Source organism: Protomyctophum parallelum (genome assembly GCF_964188405.1).
Source record: "Protomyctophum parallelum genome assembly, chromosome: 4".
NCBI lineage: Eukaryota > Metazoa > Chordata > Actinopteri > Myctophiformes > Myctophidae > Protomyctophum > Protomyctophum parallelum.
In genome coordinates this window covers 3,735,897-3,741,896 of record NC_139700.1, presented here as the reverse complement: position 1 = coordinate 3,741,896, position 6,000 = coordinate 3,735,897, and the positions used below count along the sequence as shown (strand labels likewise).

Below are 6,000 nucleotides of genomic sequence, written 5' to 3'. Positions count from 1 at the left end.
TACAAAAGTTAGTCTGTCAGTCAGGCCGCTTTTTGCTCTCCATGTCGCTGCTACTGGCTCAAGGTACTTACATAACCAATCCCTCTCTAGCAGTAATCCCTCACTGTGTTAGTCCCACCCTGCTGTCTGTCTGTCTGTCTGTCTGTCTGTCTGTCTGTGTCTCTCTCTCTCTCTCTCTCTCTCTCTCTCTCTCTCTCTCTCTCTCAATTTTGGTCTAGCTTTGTCTAGCTCTTCTCAGCTCTTCTCAGCTCTCCCAAGACTCCCATCTCTCTCCCATCTGTCTCCCTCATCTCATTTCTTGTTGTCTTGCTGCTTTGATGTATGGATAACCACTATTTCTCGATCTTCTCACTCTTTATTTCTGCCTCTGTCTATTTGTCTCCCTCCGTACAAACCGCCTCTCATCAACTAAGCTCTATTCCTGAGGGTGGAAACACCCTTATATCCGGATTACTATGGAAGAAGCGACGTGACCTCTTAATCTCAGCCGATTACATGCATGGTCAACATCATGGGGCTGCCGTGGTTTTTTTTGCAGCTGTTTGGTCAACCCTCTTCACTGCCTATTTTCAGCGTTGACAGATAGATTAGTCCAGCGGCCGAGACAGATTTTGGTACCTCCTAAGCGGTGACCGTACATTTCTTGTATTTTTGTATTCCTACTATGTCTTCCTGTATGTCTCTAGTTTATATTTTGGTATGATAACTCTTCCAATTCAGTAGCTTAATTCCAGTTATTTCATTTTGCATTAACAGAAAAACTGAATCCATTATATTTGGATCAAATAGTAATCTCAATCGCAAGGCAGATGGCTTCTTGGTTAGAGTGGGTGGCAATATTATCACACGAAAAGATGAAATTCCATATCCTGGGGGCAAATTCCGCTGATAAAATGGCCACCAACATAATCCAAAACGTCAACCAAAGAACAAGATTCCTATATAGGATCTCCTCACTGGTCAACAAAAACACCTTGAAGACCCTAACAAGAGCCCTCGTACAAGGTTTCTTAGACTATGCATGCACCTCTTGGACCACAGCACCTCAAAGGCCCTTAAAACAAGGCTCCAGACTTCAAACTGGTCAGGCTACTACTTGGCCTCACTCCTCGAACCCACCTCACCCCTGCCCACTTTGACAGGCTGGAATGGCTTAGGGTTGACGACTGAGTACAGCATCTTGCAATGGGTCTGGTCCACAAGATCCGATACACCATCAAGATATGTACCTGTCTAAATACTTCCTTAATGTCGAATTCCACACCCACAACACCAGAGGCAGTTCAACAAACCATGTGCAACCCAGATTCGGCACAAACAAGGGACTAAATTCATTTAGTTCCTATGCCACCAAAATGTGGAACGCCCTACCAACAGTCATTAAGACATGCAAATCCCTTGACTCCTTCAAAACCGCTCTCAAAGTTCACCTACGGACAGCTGCAATTCGAAACTGGCCCCTGTACAAATGTAATCCCCCACCCTTTTCCCCCTCACTGTATTTTTTCCCTTTTTTCCTACTCTATGATGATTTCCAGTTTTTGGCTATATAGTAGTGTATATTTGTACGTCTCTAAATGTTATGATATGTATGTATATATGATTTTCCAGTGACATCATCATTAGGCAGATTTTTTTTAAACAATATTTATTTACACAAATATTTAACTTTTCAGGACTAGACAGCCTGCGGTTTTTATTAGCTTGTATTCCCCATCGATGATGTCACTGGAAGACGGTTTCTGAACTGCCCACAGCCCTCCCTATGAGACACAGACCGAGTAGTAAAAAAATTCACCATTCTTTCATGATTATTAGTGAGGAGTGGACCTATTATATGAAGATAGGTTGAAAAGTGGTGAAGTGGTCCTTTAATAACTTCAACCCTATACAATTTGTCCATTTAAAATAGCAGATCTCTACTTGTAGCAGTACTATTTTCTGCTATTTTCAAAAGATGTTCGACTCAGCAAACTCAGCAAAATAAGAGAGACCTCTCTCGAGGAATAACCAGAGTGTGCGATCCATGCGAAGCGCGCCCCCGTGACCAACTTCAACAACTGTGCGCGCCCCCGGCCGGCTGGTGGTTCTTTAACGCCAGGCAGCGTCTCGTCTCGTTTCCAAGTGCATCGCTAATGTGGATAACATCGAGCTAATGCATGAAAGACGACAAAGAACACCCATTCAAGGATAACTTTGCACAACACAAACCGCTGTGACAGATTGACGGATATTTAATCCAAGGTAAGGTAATACGCTTCGACTCGAAGAGTGAACGCAGAGGTTTTTGGGTACAGTGTGTGCGTGTTCTGGGAAAACAACAGAGAACAGCTTTAGCAAGTGTTAGCCACGGTAGCTAATGTTGGCTAGCTTCATTAGCGCGGTGCTAATATTGGCTTTAGCCAGTTCTGCTAGTTTGGCATCCTCTATTTTAAGTCAATCGAGTTTTAAGCTCTTGTGTGGTGCAACATGGATAACCAGAGTCTTAAGTTAGCTACTCTCTGTGTTAGCTGGCGTAGGAATTGTGCAGCAAAAGGATTACCCTCCTAGCTGTGCTTGTTATTAGGCTTGCTATGCTAGCAGGCTAGCTGTCCGTCCTGTGTGTTTGGTGTTGTACGGCAGCCAGGGCAAGGCCTCGCTGCCTGCCAGTGCCTGGTCTGTGTGTAACGTTAGGTAAGCTTAGCCCGTTGTCTGTCCTGCCAGACCAGGCCATTTTGCTTTCGAAGCGGGTTAGTTCAGGTCAACACAAACCAGAGATACAGAGAGATTGGTTGCATTGCAAGGTGGGCTATATGAGGCCAAGTTGGTGGTGGTGACAGATGATGTTTGGTTAGTGGTTACACTAACGCTAGTGGTTGCTGACGATAGCTGTGCTGCAGTGTGTGTGTGAGACTGTCTGACTGTATGTGACCTGTCTCAAAAGGGGCATTGCCTGAAGGGGCGTTATATCATAAAGAAGTTTTGAGCATCAACCAGCTCCTTTCTGTAATAACACTTATAACTTGTTTTTTGTATGTCAAGGTTGTACTATCACTTAACAGTTAACTCGTACCCGACTATGGCAGTTTACCACTAGTAGTGGCAGCAGCAGTTATATTTTAGATGGAGGCAAGTTGGGGTAGTGTTTGTTTTGATATTTGTTGCATGATAAGCAGTTTTAATGTTCCTGCTTCAGTTTGTAGTAGGCTACATTGTCAATGCTGTGTTAAAGATATTGAGTGCCATGTGGGTGTGTGCTGTGTTTGTATGTTAACTACTTTCAACCTAGCAGTAATGGCATGTCATAGTTGAAAATGTTTCCACATTCTCAGAGATTTATATTGAACCTCACGGATACTTCCACTATTGCATACGTAAGGCTGTAAGCTTCCAGACAATGTGCAGAAACAGACAAATGTTTGCAGACAGAGAGGCTGTTTCAGGGGTTTGAGATTTGCCATATACACTCACTCTCTCACATTTTGAACTGGGCTTGACAGAAGAAGGCAAAATGGCTTGGCAACTCCAAAGGGAAATATAATATTGACATGCCATTTTCAATTAAATGTCCACACATAGATTAGTTAGTGATTTCTATGTGTTGGTACTGGTAGCTGTTTTATAATGGTCTTCTCATTGACTGGCTGTAACAATCTCTGGCCTGGTGTTTGTTAGTGAAACACACTGCATATGATATATATGTTTTTAGAGAGTCTTCTCTCAATTAATTGTTTTGTACAGGTGAACCAGCATGTGTGCCGTGAATGCATGCATTTAAAAGTGACACAGACAAGTCAACAGACTGCTCTTTTGTCACTGCCCTGACTAAAGTATTGGCTCCATCTCTCCAGGGAATAGAGCTCAGCAGCTGTGCCTTCCAGCCTGCACGGGCACTTTCTATGTAAGGGTTTATAGCTGTGTATGTGATTGTATATAGTTGTGTTTGTACATCCCCAAGTGTACAAGTGTGTGACTGACAGAGAGTGACTCATTGGCTGGTGAAACAGTGAAGTAATTCTAGATGTGTTGAAGGGAGTCCCTGCCCTTTGTGGCTGTGTGTGTGTGTGAACCTCTATACCTCTCTCCCTGCAACTGTGTCCCAGACTAGTTAGACAATTTAAAACATGATACATGTCAGCTGTGTGTGTGGTATAAGCACATGTCTAAGTGTGCAAGTGTGTTGTAAGCACATGGTGGCATTAGGGTTGGGTACTGAAAGGTCTCAAACGATGACTAACACACACACACACGCACTTGGATGTGTGCGGCGCGCCATGTCCCTACATGGCACACATCTAAGTGTGTACGTGTGTTTGCGGTCTTCATGGGTCTATGTCTACCCAAAACGAATATACCCGGAAATGACGGAGACATGTACAGGTTCAGTCAGATCCATTGTTTTATTATAGTCAATTAGTTTTGTTAAAATTCTATTTCCTCTAGTCGAGGCTTGGGTGTAATTGGGCGAGTGGATACAAGACCATATTCAGTGCTGCTGATCTGGAGAGAAATGCATGAAGTGCTGTGTAACTTGTGTGAAGATTTAGGCTGAGGATCACATTACAGCAGCAGAAGAAAAGTTTAGCTTTGCATGCTTGCCAGGTTGCCAGCTGAGTTTCCGTGAGTTGAGACTTGAGAGAGCGCATACATTATCCAAGGCGCTTTACATAGATTGTGCATTACATTCACCCATTCACACACACATTCATACACCGATGGTGGCAGGAACCATGCAAGGCACCAACCAGCACATCAGCAATTAGGGGTTCAGTATCTTGCTCAAGGACACTTCGACACTAACTCTGGGGGAGCCCGGGTTCGAACTGGCAACCTTGCGGTTACCATCCGGTCACTCTACCCCTGAGCCACCGCCATGCATCAAAGGTGTTTGATGATGTGATCATGAATTCCTTGATTGAGGTGAAAACACAAGCCACTCAGTCTCTTGTGAGTGGTAAAGTGGGTTTGATGTTTAATGCAATCAGATGGGACTTTTCTGTGTGGATGTATGGTCTGTCAAGGCCTGAAAGTAGTTTTTTTCCACTCAGTAGGTCGTTCCCGCATAACGTCTGTGTATGATGTATTATAAGGGTTTTCAAATTGTTTTGACCCAGGGAGTCGGGGACCATCCTGACTAAGAGCAACCTGGTGGGGACCACCACTATTGTGTCGGGTGGGCAGTCTCAAAATTGGACCGTCTGTCCAACGCGTCCCGTACAAACAGAACAATGTCTTGCAAATCAAAGATATGGGGGAAGAAATAGCATGTGAACTTACCATAATCTTTTTTTTGTAATGATCTTCTGAATACATGGCCGTCCCACCTGCAATTCTGTCCAAAACATGTCGGAACCTTTGAATGTATTATTCCATCGGTCCATTTACAGTTCGGGACCACCATTTTGGGTTAGGCTTTCTCTCTCAACCCTTTCCCGCATGCCCCCCCCTATCACCCCGTCTCTCCTTTGCACACCCATTGCTGTGATGAAGTGTGGTGTTCTCTCCATTAGTTTGCTGATGAACTGCTGCTGACTCCAGATGGCTCATTGTTGCTCCCTGCTACTGCCCTGCCCCTTTAATAATACACATGGGACATTACCCAGAGTCACCAGTGCTGTTTTATAGCTGTCTGTGTGTGTATCTTTAGAGTTGTTCTATCTGCTTTGCTTTCCCATTGCTTATATTCGTTCGATCCTTGGTGATGATCTTGCCCACTCCCCGTATTTTGTCTGTGTGCGTGATTGTACTGTCCACTATCCAGTGTCCACCCATCGTGTGAAAAGAATGCAGTGTGCAGAAGACATCATACAGCAGAGCATCAAGCCAGCTCCTGAAATAGATGGCCTGTGTGTGCCTTCTCTCTGTCTCTCTCTCTTTGCGTCCTCACTTTTGTCTTCAATGTTTGTGTTTACACACCTCTGTCTTTAACACAATCAGCGCCGGTATTTCTTTCAAAATAGCAGCTCTGGGTGCTACGCAGATATGGCAGCTTTTACTCTGAAAGCCCCCCCCCCCCCCCCC

At 44.4% G+C, this 6,000-nt stretch overlaps 1 protein-coding gene across 1 annotated transcript in view; it reads left to right on the top strand.

Annotated features, from left to right (window-relative positions):
- Positions 1-2,102: 2,102 nt before the first annotated feature.
- siah1 (siah E3 ubiquitin protein ligase 1) overlaps positions 2,103-6,000 on the top strand; it is a 29,353-nt gene continuing 25,455 nt past the window's right edge. The window contains exon 1 of the mRNA XM_083763891.1: positions 2,103-2,244. The gene's annotated coding sequence lies outside the window, so the exon portion shown is untranslated. The remainder of the gene's footprint in view (positions 2,245-6,000) is intronic.